The sequence below is a fragment of the Natator depressus genome, chromosome 1 (genome assembly GCF_965152275.1).
Source record: "Natator depressus isolate rNatDep1 chromosome 1, rNatDep2.hap1, whole genome shotgun sequence".
NCBI lineage: Eukaryota > Metazoa > Chordata > Testudines > Cheloniidae > Natator > Natator depressus.
In genome coordinates, this window is record NC_134234.1 from 87,382,355 (window position 1) to 87,397,584 (window position 15,230).

The following is a 15,230-nucleotide window of genomic DNA, read 5'->3' on the forward strand; positions in this document are numbered from 1 at the left end:
GGGTGCAGGAGCGGGCTCCGTGCTGGGCAGTGGGTAGGGGTGCAGGAGGGAGTGGGGGTGCAGGCTCTGGGCTGGGGCAAGGGGTGGGATGCAAGAGGGGGTGAGGAGTGCAGGCTCTGGGAGGGAGTTTGGGGGCAGAAGAGGGTGTGTGGGAAGGGGTGGGGGTGGAGGCTCTGGGACAGAGTTTGGGGATGGGAGGGGGTCTGGAGGGAGGGGGTGCAGGCTCTGGGAGGGAGTTTGGGGGTGGGACAGTGTGCGGAGGGAGGGAGTGCAGGGGTGCGGGCTGTGGGGCTGGGGATGAAGGGTTTGGGGTGTGATGTGAGGGCTGTGGGGTGGGGCTGGGGATGAGGGTTATGATGGAGGATGGGGCTCAGGGCTGGGGCAGAGGGTTAGGGTACAGGAGGATGAGGGCTCTGGCTGGGGCTGGGGATGAGGAGTTTGGGGTTTTGGGGAGGCTCAGGGCTAGGGCAGAGGGTTGGGGAGAGTGTGCGGGGGTGAGGGCTCTGGCTGGGGGTGCGGGCTCTGGGGTGGAGCAGAGCTGGGGATGAGTTTGGGGTGCAGGCAGGCTTCCCTGGGTCTGGAACCAGAGAAGAGGACTCCCCTCAGCCCTCTCCCCACCAGCAGCAGTGAGCTCCGGGTGAGGGTTCCCCTCCCCCCCCCGGCAGCACACTCACCCCGAACCACTGTCACTGAATGTGCTCCTAAGGCCCCTCTCAGGTCCAGAAAGCCCCTCGCCTCCTCTGTGGTGGGTGCGGGGGGTGGGGGTGCTGCCATCATGTGTGTGCCCCCTCCCCTGCTGCTGCCCCTCACTGTAGCCTCACTGGGGGTGAGGGATGGGGCTGCCCCTTGCCCAGTGTGGGGCAGGAGAGGTGACTGTGGGCTGGGGGGACCCCCTGTGCTGGTGGAGGGTCTTGCCAGAAAAGTGAAGGGTCCGAGGCAGAAGGGCAGGGGCAGGGTCAGCCTGCCCTGTCACCAGTGGAAGGGGAGCACTAGGACCCTGGGGTGGCAGTTGATGCCCGGAGCCAGAAGAGCGGAGTCATTGTGGAGCTGCAGGGGAGAGGCAGGGATGCTCCAGGGGCCTGGGGGAGGTGCTCGGGGGCAGCAAGTGGGGCCGGGACACACTCAGGGGAGGTGCGGGGCGGGGGCAGCAGGCAGGGCTGGGGGAGAGACCTGGCCCCAAACATTGGTGGAACCGGGCCCCGGGGCCTGAATATTGCTGGAGCCCATACAACTTGCCTCCCCTGACTTCTCCATATTGGAAATAAGCACACAATATTCTTCTTACCATACATACATTCTATGTATTTTTTTTCAGGGCCAGAGAATTCTCTGCATTATTATATGTACACATAAATACGTAAATTATAATACCTGTAGAGATCCAACTTCAATCCATGAAAACAGGGATATCCAGAATTAAGACCTTGTGTTTCATTCTTTACCCAGTTGTTGTGAGTCATTCTTTGTTATATCTTGTATGTGACATTGCACATGGACACCTACTAGATTTAGGCATTTCATATAAGTTTAAGAAAAAAATTACTTGACTCTGAATTGCATGATTTGTAAATTTCAATATAATCAAAATATGGCAGAAGTTCACCTGGCATTCTCTATTTCCCTCTTAATTCTGTGTTACTTAATGGTACCCTCACTCCAATTTCACAAAGATTGGAAGTTTCTACTTTGAAGGATAGGTAGAAGTCCTTAGAAAACAATATCAATCCTTTGCACTCACTCTTATCCAAAGCATGAGTGGACCACCTCCAAAATACTTCCAAGGACTTTGTCAAATTGAGGGATATTGGATCCAAACTTGGGAATGAGACTCAAAGTTATGCTGGACCCTGTAACATTACTTTGCTATAGATATTTGTCTATCGTTTGTATTTTTTTTTTAATTACAGTGTTTAAAAACACAAGAGAGCACGACAAGGGAGGGGGAAATCTATCACTGAAATAACTGGTTCTTCAGTTAATGGTGATAATGGCTCCTCTGGTGCATTTACTGTCTCAATGGAAATGTAGAAGAATCTCCCATTATTCACAGTTCATCCACACCTATCAATATGCACTTAACCAGCCATTAATCTGCATATAGAATGCTTGAGCTAAATACTGCCTCTTACCATATCTGCAACCAAGCCATTGGTTTGTCTGCAGTGTATGGAATCAGCTTGTATTGGTGGGCTCTCAAGTGCTCCCTTTTTCTACATTTCCGATGAGGAAAGAGAAATTACTTACCTCTGTAACTGGAGTTCTCAGCCCTGGTCTACACTACGAGTTTAGGTTGGATTTAGCAGCATTAGATCGGTTTAGCCCTGCACCCATCCACACTAGGAAGCCATTTTTTCCCACGTTTAAGGGCTCTTAAAACCAGTTTCTGTACTCCTCCTGGACGAGTGGATTAACACTGAAATCAACCTTGCTGGTCCAATTTAGGGTATTGTGTATGCAATTTGACGGTATTGCCCTCCGAGAGCTATCCCAGAGTGCTCATTGTGACCATTCTGGACAGCACTCTCAACTCAGACGCACTGGCCAGGTAGACAGGAAAAGCCCCGTGAACTTTTGAATTTCATTTCCTGTTTGGCCAGCGTGGAGAGCTGATCAGCACAGGTGACCATGCAGAGCTCTTCAGCAGAGGTGACCATGCAGTCCGAGAATCGCAAAAGAGCTCCAGCATGGACCGAACGGGAGGTACTGGATCTGATCGCTGTGTGGGGAGACAAATCTGTGCTATCAGAACTCTGTTCGAAAAGACGAAATGCCAAAATATTTGAAAAAATCTCCAAGAGCATGAAGGACAGAGGCTATAACAGGAACCCGCAGCAGTACCGTGTGAAACTTAAGGAGCTCAGGCAAGCTTACCAAAGAACCAGAGATGCAAACGGCCGCTCTGGGTCAGAGCCCCAAACATGCCGCTTCTATGATGAGCTGCATGCCATTCTAGGGGGTGCCCCTACAACTACCCCAGCCTTGTGCGTGGACTCCGTCAATGGACTCTCACGCAACAGGGATGCAGATTTTGGGGACAAGGAAGATGGTGAGGAGGAGGAGGTTGAAGCACAGCAAGCAAGTGGAGAAACTATTTTCCCCGACAGCCAGGAACAGTTTTTCACCCTGGATGTAGTACCCTCCCAACCCACCGAAGGTGGGCTCCCGGACCCTGAAGACGGAGAAGGGACCTCTGGTGAGTATACCTTTGTAAATATAATACAAGGTTTAAAAGCAAGCGTGTTTAATGATTAATTTGCCCTGAAGACTTGGGATGCATTCGCGGCCAGTACAGCTACTGGAAAAGTCTGTTAACATGTCTGGGGATGGAGCAGAAATCCTCCAGGGACATCTCAATGAAGCTCTCCTGGATGTACTCCCAAAGCCTTTCCAAAAGGTTTCTGGGGGGGGCAGCCTTATTCCATCCTCCATTGTAGGACACTTTACCACGCCAGGCCAGCAGCACGTAGTCTGGAATCATTGCAGAACAAAGCATGGCAGCGTATGGCCCCGGTGTTTGCAGGCATTCAAGCAACATCCGTTCTTTATCGCTCTGTGTTATCCTCAGGAGAGTGATATCATTCATGGTCACCTGGTTGAAATAGGGGAATTTTATTAAGGGGACATTCAGAGGTGGCCGTTCCTGCTGGGCTGTTTGCCTGTGGCTGAACAGAAATCATCCCCGCTGTTAGCCACGCGTGGGGGGAGGGGTGAAGCGATCATCGCAGAGAATTGTGGGGGGGAGGGGCACTAGTTGGGTTTGTGCTGCACGTTAACCCGAAAACCGCAGCCCCTACTTTTAAATGGCCAACACATTTTAAAGGGCAATCCAACAGGTGCTTGGTATGGGAAATGAGGGTGCTGCTGTTTGAAACCATTCCCACAAGTTAGGAAGGTTAAAGAAGCCAAAAGACTGTGGCCTACCATGTCTGCCTGCAAGCCGAATTCTGTTTTCTGCCGGCCCTGCCTGTGTGATCTCTCACATGATACCGGCAGGCCCTAGATATAAGAGGCAAAATGCCACCTGTAAAGAAAGCACTTGTGCTATGTAATGTTAACAGCTTGGTTCACCGTGAAAGAGTCTACCCATTGTTCTCTAAAATGTGTCTTTTTAAAGACTAATCTCCCTTTTTTCCCTCCTGCAGCTGCAAATGTTTCAATGATTCCCCTATGATCTCCGTTCCAGGGCTATCAAAGATTAGAAGCTGAAAAAAATGCACTTGCAATGAAATGTTCTCTGAGATCATGCAGGCCTCCCATGCTGAAAGAGTCCAGCACAATGCGTAGAGGGAGACAATGTCAGAGTCCAGGAAAGCACAAAATGAACGCAAGGACAGGAGGGATGACTGAGAGGAGAGGAGTTATGAGTGAGAGGACAGGAGGGATGAGCAAGAGGAGAGGTGGCAGCAGAGTGATGAGAGGAGGCAGGATGCAATGCTGAGGCTACTGGAGGATCAAACTGATATGCTCTGGCGTATGGTTGAGGTGCAGGAACGGCAGCAGGAGCACAGACCGCCGCTGCAGCCCCTGTGTAACCAACCACCCTCCTCCCCAAGTTCCATGGCCTCCTCACCCAGACTCCCAAGAACGCGGTGGGTGGCCCTCCGGGCGCCCAACCACTCCACCCCAGAGGACTGCCCAAGCAACAGAAAGCTGGCATTCAATAAGTTTTGAAGTTCAGTGTGGCCTTGTCCTTCCGTCCCCCCCTCCTCCTCCACTCCACCCGGTACTTCCCTCCTCCCCCACTCCTCCTGGGCTACCTTGGCAGTTATTCCCCCCATTTGTGTGACGAATTAATAAAGAATGCATGAATTTGAAATAACAATGACTTTATTGCCTCTGCAAGCGGTGATCGAAGGGGGGAGGGCAGGGCGGTTGGTTTACAGGGAAGTAGAGTGAACCAAGGGGGCGGGTTTTCATCAAGAAACAAACAGAACTTTCACACCGTAGCCTGGTCAGCCATGAAACTGGTTTTCAAAGCTTCTATGATGCACAGCGCGCCCAACTGTGCTATTCTAACTGCCCTGGTGTCTGGCTGCGCGTACTCAGTGGCCAAGCGATTTGCCTCAACCTCCCACCTGCCATAAATGTCTCGCCCTTACTCTCACAGATATTGTGGAGCACACAGCAAGCAGTAATAATGATGGGAATACTGGGTTTGCTGAGGTCTAACCGAGTCAGCAAACTGTGCCAGCATGCTTTTAAACGTCCAAATGCACATTCTACCACATTTCTGTATTTGCTCAGCCTATCGTTGAACAGCTCCTGACTACTGTCCAGGCTTCCTGTGTATGGTTTCATGAGCCATGGCATTAAGAGGTAGGCTGGGTCCCCAAGGATAACTATAGGCATTTCAACATCCCCAATGGTTATTTTCTGGTCTGGAAAGTAAGTCCCTTGCTGCAGCCATTCCCACAGAACAGAGTTCCTAAAGATGCGAGCGTCATGTACCTTTCCTGGCCATCCCACGTTGATGTTGGTGAAACATCCCTGGTGATCCACCAGTGCTTGCAGCACCATTGAAAAGTACCCTTTTCAGTTTATGTACTGGATGCCTTGGTGCTCCGGTCCCAAGATAGGGATATGTGTTCCGTCTATTGTCCCACCACAGATAGGGAATCCCATTGCAGTAAAGCCATCCACTGTGACCTGCACATTTCCCAGAGTCTATACCCTTGATATCAGCAGCTCAGTGATTGCGCTGGCTACTTGCATCACAGCAGCCCCCACAGTAGATTTGCCCACTCCAAATTGATTCCCGACTGACCAGTAGCTGTCTGGCGTTGCAAGCTTCCACAGGGCTATCGCCACTCGCTTGTGAACTGTGAGGGCTGCTGTCATCTTGGTATTCTTGTGCTTCGGGGCAGGGGAAAGCAAGTCACAAAGTTCTATGAAAGTGCCCTTACGCATATAAAAGTTTCGCAGCCATTGGGAATTGTCCCAGACCTGCAACAGTATGTGGTCCCACCAGTCTGTGCTTGTTTCCTGGGCCCAGAACAGGCGTTCCACGGCATGAGCCTGCCCCATTGCCACCAGGATGGCCAAATTGCTGGTGCCTATATTTTGAGAGAAGTCTGTGTCCATGTCTTCATCACTGTCCTCACCGCACTGCCATCGCCTACTTGCTTGCTTTTGCAGGTTCTGGTTCTGCTTATACTGCATGATAATGTGCGTGGTGTTTAGAGCGGTCACAACTGCCGCGGTGATCTGAGCGGGGTCCATGCTTGCCATGGTATGGCATGAGAGGAGAGCAGAGTGGCAGTGGAAGCGGTGGGTGGATGACGATGCTGACAGCAATATGGCGCCTGCATGGAAAAAGGCATGAAACAATTGTCGGCTGTTGCTTTCACGGAGGGAGGAGCAAGGGGTAGGCTGGCAGCAGACAGTGCTGCTGGCTGGGAAAGCAGCCTGAGGCAGAATGGCCCTCTCAAGGATTGAGCTCACAACCCTGGGTTTAGCAAGCCAATGCTCAAACCACTGAGCTATCCCTCTGCCAATGTTCCAGGCAGGACTGAATCTCCATTAGACAAAACTTAAAGAAGAGAATGACCTGAGTCACTCCCATTTATGTGCAGGAGCTCCCTGACAGACTTTACCGAGGTCTGCCAGGAGCACCCATGTCCGCCCAGTTGCCCCTAACAGACCTCACTGAGATCTGCCAGGAGCACCCATGTCTGCCCAGGCGCCCTGACCGATCTGATCAAGGCCGGCCAAGAGCACCCAGGAGATGACAAGGACAGCTACTAGTCGTACTGCACTATCTGCTGCCAAAAGACAATGAGCTGCTGTTGTGTAGCAATGCAGTCCCACGTCTGCCAGCACCCAGGAGACGTACAATGATGGTGAGCTGAGCAGGCTCCATGCTTGCCGTGGTATGGCATCTGCACGGGTAACCCATGAAAAAAGGCGAGAAACGATTGTCTGCTGTTGCTTTCACGGAGGGAGGGAGGGAATGAGGGCCTAATGACATGTACCCAGGACCACTTGCAACAATGTTTTTTGCCCCATCAGGCATTGGGATCTCAACCCAGAATTCCAATGGGCGGCGGAGACTGCAGGAACTGTGGGATAGCTACCCAGGGTGCAATGCTCCAGAAGTCGACGCTAGCCTCGGTACTGTGGACGCACTCCGCCAACTTAACGGTCTTAATGGTCTCTAGTGGGGACCCACACACAATTGACTGTATAAAATCACTTTCTAAAAATTCTACTTCTATAAATTTGACCTAATTTCGTAGTGTAGACATATCCTTAGAGATGTATGGTCCCTATCCGTATTCTTCTGAGGGATGTGCATGCATGCCATTCACCTGAGACCAGAGAATTCTTGTAAGTAGTGTCTATTTGTCCACACCTGTGCCCTTGCTCTTCTCACGCACTACACCAACCGCCTCTTCAGTTCCTTCTCTTACCATGAATCAGACATGATCCGACATGATCCAAAACAGAGGGGAAGGAGGGTGGGTGGTGGGTGATAGAATACAGATAGGGACCATGCATCTCAAGGAACTCCAGTTACAAAGTAAGTAACTTCACTTTCTTCTTTAACTGCTGGTCCCTATGTGTACTCCACTGTATGTGACTGATAAGCAGTACTCAGAGAGGAGGAGAAGGCTACTAGGATGCAGGTGGTATAGCTGCTTGTAGAACTGCTCTCCCAAAGGATGCATCAGTGGAGGAAGCTTGGATCAAGGCATAATGTCTCAGAAATGTGTCGATGAAATTCCATATTGCTGCCTTACAAATATCAAGCAGGGATACCTCTTTAAGTGATGCTACTGAGTCTGCTTGCACTCTTGTAGAGTGAGCCCTTACCCTGTGCGAGGGAGGAAGATATGCCAACTGACAAAGTTGGATACAGCCAGAGATCCACTTAGAGATTCTCTGAAAGGAAATAGGTTGTCCTCGGACTCATTCTGCTATGGCAACAAACAGGTGAGTGTTGTGTTTCTGATCTATTTTGTTTTCTCTAGGTAAAATGCCAATGCTTGTCTGACATCAAGGGAATGAAGCCTCTTTTCTTTGCTGGAAGCATGCAGCTTCAGAAAAGTACATTTAAATGGGTAGTCTGATTATTGTTAAATTCTGAAACTACCTAAGGGGTGAATTTCAGGTGGAGTCATAGCAAGACTTTGTTTTTATGCACTATTGTATATGGTGGGTCCTCCATTAGGGCCCCAAGTACACCCACCTGTGTGGCTGAAGTGATGACAATGAGGAAGGGGACCTTCACTGTCAGGTGAAACATCGAACAACTAGCTAGTTGTTCGAAGGATGTCTTGATGCATCAAAATTACAAAATTAAGGTCCCAGGGAGGGGTTCACTTTGTTACCAAAGGAAAGGTTCTAAGTAATCCTTTTAAGAACCTAGATGTGGCTGGATGAGTAAAGACAGAGTAGCCATCCATTGGTGGGTGACATGCACTGATTGCCAACAGGTGAACACATGGTGAACTAAGGGAAAGACCTGTCATCTGAGGAGAAGGATGTAATCCAAGATAGCAGGACTATCTGCTGTCTCTTGAGACATGTGATGTCACTGGGCTCAGATAAACTTTTTCACTTGACTAGATAACATTTACTGTTGGAGTCACTTCTAATATTAAAAATGACTTGCACAACTTTGGAAAAGGAAATAATCCATTTACTACACATCCTTCGCTGGCATAACTCCTAAATAAACTTTAGCTCCTTAGTCTATTAATAAAACATGATGCAGCAGCTGTAAATAATTTTTTTGGATATGGAGAAAGTCAAACTGTTCTTTTTGTGCCTAAAAGTGAACATGCTGCCTATAGAGGTGATTATATTTTATTTTCTTTGTTGTGAGAGTAAATTCTACTAGCATTTCCTTCATTTAAACCAATTTTGTCCTTTTAAAACTCTATGGTGAATTTAAAACTGATATTTTGCTGCTCCTTTCCACTCACAGATGGAGAACTCCCAGTTCTACATGATGTAGGAAGAGCATAATATCAGAGTCAAGATTTGCCATGCAACTCTGAGAGGATCTTTTGCCTCTGGATTATAATGCTGATGTGAATGAATCTTTTACAGTCCTTTATAATCTGTGGCATTCTTTCCTCTCGTTGTTTGATATTATTTCTCACCCCCACTTTCCCTGCAGTTGCCGGAATGAGCTTTGACATATTTGAATATTATGGGTCTAAAGCTCAGGAATCTGCTGAGAACACAAGTCAGCAGATGGTGTACAAAGGTGGCTCAAACCTTAAAGCAAAGGGCAGGTTACATCTTGAGGGCTTCTGTAATTCACACTCGCTGTAATTGGTTCCAAGAAGCATCCTAACAATGTCCCCTTTGTTCCAGACAGCTCTATTCCTGCCCCATTGCACTGGCATCAGAGGCAAGTAGTATAAGAGCTGCTTCATTGACTCTAAGCCTCTCCACCCTTATAATGAAATGATACCCAGTAAAAAGGGTGTTAAAGCCAGATTACACAAGCAGTGTGGTGCAAAGCAGCCATGCCACACTGGCAGGTGAAATCCTCAGCTAATTGCAGTCACTAGCAAAACACCCATTTGCTTTCAATGGGGCCAAAATTTCACCAGAAGATTAACCCGTTTCCTCTAGACTTTCAGTTGATGACACTATATTTTGATAGAATTTAAATAAAAACACATTTGTTACTTTATTCTTCCAGTGACTCTAGCTGTATTTATTTTTCTTTGATTATCTTCTGTTATATGTTATAACCAGCCAATAAGTAGTCATCCAACACCAGCTCTTTCACTGTGGCTATAAGTGTTCCATTTGAAATAACACCAGACTTTCTGGTGGCATTTTGGTTCTTCTGAGTGGATTTTCAAAGTCAATGGGAGTTGGGTGCCACAGTGTTGTGGGACACTTTGAAAACACTAGCCTCTAGTTCCAGTCCTGGGCACAACCCATACGTTTTGAAATGCATGAAAATGAAATGTAACCTTAAAATACTTAACAGACTGCCTATGATCCAGTCCTTCATTCTATACACAAGCAACACTTCCATTGATTATCATTAATGATCTGGAGGATGACGTGGACTGCACCCCAGCAAGTTTGCAGATGACACTAAACTGGGAGGAATGGTAAATACGCTGGAGGGTAGGGATAGGATACAGAGGGACCTAGACAAACTAGAGGATTGGGCCAAAAGAAATCTGATGAGGTTCAACAAGGACAAGTGCAGAGTCCTGCACTTAGGACAGAAGAATCTCATGCACTGCTACAGACTAGAGACTGAAAGGCTAAGCAGCAGTTCTGCAGAAAAGGACCTAGGAATTACAGTGGACGAGAAGCTGGATATGAATTAACAGTGTGACCTTGTTGCCAAGAAGGCCGATGGCATTTTGGGCTGTATAAGTAGGGGCATTGCCAGCAGATCGAGGGACGTGATCATTCCCCTCTATTCGATGTTGGTGAGGCCTCATCTGAAGTACTGTGTCCAGTTTTGGGCCCCACACTACAAGAAGGATGTGGAAAAATTGGAAAGAGTCCTGCGGCAGGCAACAAAAATGATTAGGGGTCTGGAGCACATGACTTATGAGGAGAGGCTGAGGGAACTGGGATTATTTAGTCTGCAGAAAAGAAGAGTGAGGGGGGGATTTGATAGCTGCTTTCAACTACCTGAAGGGGGGTTCCAAAGAGGATGGATATAGATTGTTCTCAGTGGTACCAGATGACAGAATAAAGAGTAATGGTCTCAAGTTTAAGTGGGGGAGGTTTAGGTTGGATTTTAGGAAAAACTTTTTCACTAGGAGGGTGGTGAAGCACTGGAATGGGTTACCTAGGGAAGTGGTGGAATCTCCTTCTTACAGGTTTTCAAGGTCAGGCTTGACACAGCCCTGGCTGGGATGATTTATTTGGGGATTGGTCCTGCTTTGAGCAGGGGGTTGGACTAGATGACCTCCTGAGGTCCCTTCCAACCCTGATATCCTATGATTCTATGATTCCAAGAATTTGCCTTTAGTTTCGCAAAAAAAATAAAAATAAAAATAAAATAAAATGCATTGAAGTTAGTGGTGAACATTTGAGCTGGTTCTTAGTTAAGCCAAAGTGGCTCACTCACATCTAAAACAATCTAAGACGCTCATAGTTGTTAGCATATAGATATTCAGGCCTGTCTGTAAAGGCCTATACTCTAAGAATCGCTTAGCTAGTTATAGAGGTATAAAAGAAAGAATCAAAATCACTGTCTGCTGGTATAAGGGCCTTCTCTTACTGTGACAGTCAGAGGCCCTGTTCTTAGGCTAAGGCCTTTGGCTAAACAGCAGAGGCAGCCATAAGCTGGGAAGCAAATGGTCACATCCTTACATTCCAAACTAGTCACATTGAAATAAGGTGCTATTCGGCTGTTAGGAATACAATCCTGTCCTGATAGTGCCTATCACCTCCAGAGAAAGGGAAGTGCCTAGAAAATGTAAAAGGAAACTTAATTTGATAGCATTCTGTCTGGCAAGAACTCACTTATCAATAGCTGGGATGTGAAATCCCCATTTCTGTGTTGGTCTACAATTGTAGTCCCCATTTCCCTATTGTTTGTCTCTATAATCTGTCTGGTTCTGTGATTGTTTCTGTCTGCTATATAATTAATTTTGCTGGGTGTAAACTAATTAAGGTGGTGGGGTATAGTTGGTTAAATAATCATGTTACAATATGTTAGGACTGGTTAGTTAAATTTCAGTAAAATGATTGGTTAAGGTATAGCAAAGCAGAACTCAAGTTTTACTATATAGCCTGCAGTCAATCAGGAAGTTGGGGGAATGGGAATGGGAATTGAAATCATGTTTTGCTAAGGGGGGGAATCGGAACAGGGACACAGGTAAGGCTCTGTATTGTCAGAGCTGGGAAGGGGGACACTTAAGGAAGGAAACTGGAATCATGCTTGCTGGAAGTTCACTCCAATAAACATAGAATTGTTTACACCTTTGGACTTCGGGCATTGTTGCTCTCTGTTCATGCAAGAAGGACCAGGGAAGTAAGCAGGTGAAGGAATAAGCCCCTAACAACAGTTTCTCCTGAACTGCTAATTTGAAACTTATGAAACTAGTTTATAAACTTTACTTTATTTCGGACTCACTTTGTATCACTTTGGCTATTAAAAGAGAAACTAATAGAAAGGCATTGATACCTCTACATCTGCCAGCCTGTTTTAATGGATATGGAAGAAAACAGAATACTATTTAAAATTCCAAAAATCAGTCGTCAAAACTGTGTGGAGATCACCAGTTAAAGATGCAATTACATTTTTTCCTTGCTGAATGGTACTGTTGTTAGTCAGCAACAAAACTAATGGTAGAAGACATTAACAGAACTGTCAGTGGTGGCATTTGAGTATTAAAACCAAACTTGGAGCTTAAAATATTTAAATGACAGATATCTCTAAATAAATTGCATGTATCTGTTAAGAAAGATCTTGCTGAAGAAGTCTGAATGCAAAAATATGTGTAAGTGAAATGACTGCAAAAAACATTTTGTTTTCTCCCAAAAAACCTTTTTATTACTTTGTCTATGCATAATGCATTCATTTTTAACATTGGTAGGTGAATTTCCCCTATTGGACACAAATTAGCTTCTACGTGTTGATTATATTCATTAGCATAGCCATGAAAATACATACCTGTGTACAATCTAATTATCCATTGCATGTTACTGTTGTTCCACAGATCTAACTAACACAAGTTGTACCTGGCAACTCAGGGAAAAATAATTTGAAAACATTCCAGAAAAAAATCTACAAATAAACAGCTTGTGTGGAACGTCATTAGATTATGCAAATAGGTACAACATTGCATTACCTTCTCTTGTTATGTGCACATAAGGTGAAATTCCCACCTACACCAAGGCCTGTTACAGGGCCAAAGCACTAGTTAAGTTCCACTTAAACCCTGTTTTGAGGATGGGCTGGCCTTCTGCAGTAGGGTGAATATCACCTATAAAGGCAAAGAACCTGGAAAATATGGTTTTGCTATACTATACTGTGTAAATGTATTAGTGTAGTATACATGGTTGTATTTTACAAAACAGCTATTTTCAAACGTTTAGATAGCAGTCTAACGAGCATCTGGAAGGAAACACGCTGAAGTTTATGACGGAGCTGTAACAGAGAAAAATATGTGGATAAATGGATTATAATGCAAAAAGAAAAGGAGTACTTGTGGCACCTTAGAGACTAACCATGGATTATAATGGTTCCTTTAATTTTGAAAATCCTAACAATGGCTTTCATAATGGGAATATTATTATTGTTTATGGTTCCTGTTATACAAAGTAAATGCCAGGAATTTAATTCTATATATCTAGCTAAATTTCCCAATTTCTCTCTCCATTCAAAGTTCTTAGATACTTATACAATCCTGATTACCATAGTATCTGAATGTCTCGGAAACTGGTTTGTATTTATACTCAGAACATGCCCCTGGGGTAGGGAAATGCTATCATCTCAATTTTACAGAAAGGGAATTGAGACACAGAGAAACATGGGCCTGGGTGCACAACATGAGTTAGGTGCATCCCTGTAGCAGGGTGGCCACCCACTACTGCCCTGAAGGGCCTGGGAGAGGGCTGAGGCTGCGAGAGGGCTGCTGCTAGGAAAAGCAGCAAGTGTTGGCTGATTGGGGAACCAGCCACAGATGTGACCACGCCCCAATCAGGGCCCAGCTGTCTCTTATAAGAGGGCAGTGGGCCAGGATGTGGAGAGGGATGGGCCTGGCTGCTAGGATCTAAGCAGGGTACCAAGACTGGAGCAGGACTTGGGGGAAGGACAGAGGAGCTGGGGAGCTTTGGCCTGGAAGCCCCCCAGGCTGCAGGCCTTGTTAAAGGCCAAAGAAAGGTACAGGGGTTGCAGAGGGCAGCCCAAGGGTAGTCAGAGGAAGCAGGTCCAAACCCCCTTGCTGGTGATGTGTGGCACTTACACTGTAGTCTGCTCCAGGGAATGGAGGCTAGTTGATGACTGGCAGTGGCCAAAGACTGAGGTGAGGTGGGGACAGAGGGTGGGAGTTCCCTGGTGGTGGTGGGGAGACTCAGATCTGTGGGGGTACTGCCAAGGGGCAGCACCCTGGCCTGAAAGAGGCACCAGGGTCCAGGATGGACTCTGGCCCAGTGGCAAGCAGGACACTGGCTGGCAGAGGGCAATCCAGAGGCTGGAAACACTAATTCCCTGGATGACCAGCAGGAGGCGCTGCCAGGGTGAGTCCCGCCCCACCACAATCCCCATTTCAGGATCACTGCAATGCACAAAAGTCCTGCTGAACCCTGTAATTGCCTCAACTCTTTAAGTGCCTAAGACTTCAGGGTTCCTTGGTGCCTAAGTTTCTGACACTGAGAATGTGCACCATTGCCTCACTCTAGTGTCCCTGCACCCATCTCCTGCCTAAATTTCAGGTCTGTTCTACGCTACAGCATTAGGTTGACATAAGGCAGCTTATATCAACCTAACTCTGTAAGCGTCTACTCTAAAATGTAGCTCCCAGCAATGTAACTCGCCCTCTATTCAGTGGTGGAAAATTCACCATGCGTTGTTTTTTGTTCAGAACAAATCTGAGGCCAGTTTTATTCAAGCACGTGCATACAGGGAGAGTCAGCCGGGGCTGCTCTGGCGTAAACAGAAATACAGGAGCTTATATTGCTGAAAACCACAATTTGCCAAACCCACTTCCTTCAACAGCATTTTCCTTATTTGGCATACAGTGCAAGATTCAACAGTAGCTTGGAGTTTTGCATGCGTAAGGGCACTTTCATGGAACTTTGTGACTTGCTTTCCCCTGCCCTGAGGCGCAAGAATACCAAGATGAGAGCAGCCCTCACAGTTCACAAGTGAGTGGTGATAGACCTGTGGAAGCTTGGAATGCCAGACAGCTACCAGTAAGTCGGGAATCAATTTGGAGCAAATCTATTGTGGGGCTGCTGTGATCCAAGTAGCCAATGAAATCACTGAGCTGCTGCTATCAAGGGTAGTTACTCTGGGAAATGTGCAGGTCATAGAGTATGGCTTTTTTGCAATGGGATTCCCTAACTGTGGTGGGACAATAGACGGAACCCATATCCCTATCTTGGAACCGGAGCACCAAGGCAGCCAGTATGTAAACTGCAACAGTACTTTTCAATGGTGCTGCAGGCACTGGTGGATCACAAGGGACATTTCACCAACATCAATGTGGGATGGCCGGGAAAGATACATGACGCTCGCATCTTTAGGAATTCTGGTCTGTTTGAACAGCTGCAGGAATGGACTTACT

General features: G+C 47.0%; 1 pseudogene; it reads left to right on the forward strand.

The window, feature by feature from the left end:
* Window positions 1-2,652: 2,652 nt before the first annotated feature.
* On the forward strand, window positions 2,653-4,671 carry LOC141997350 (myb/SANT-like DNA-binding domain-containing protein 2; annotated as a pseudogene).
* Window positions 4,672-15,230: the final 10,559 nt, after the last annotated feature.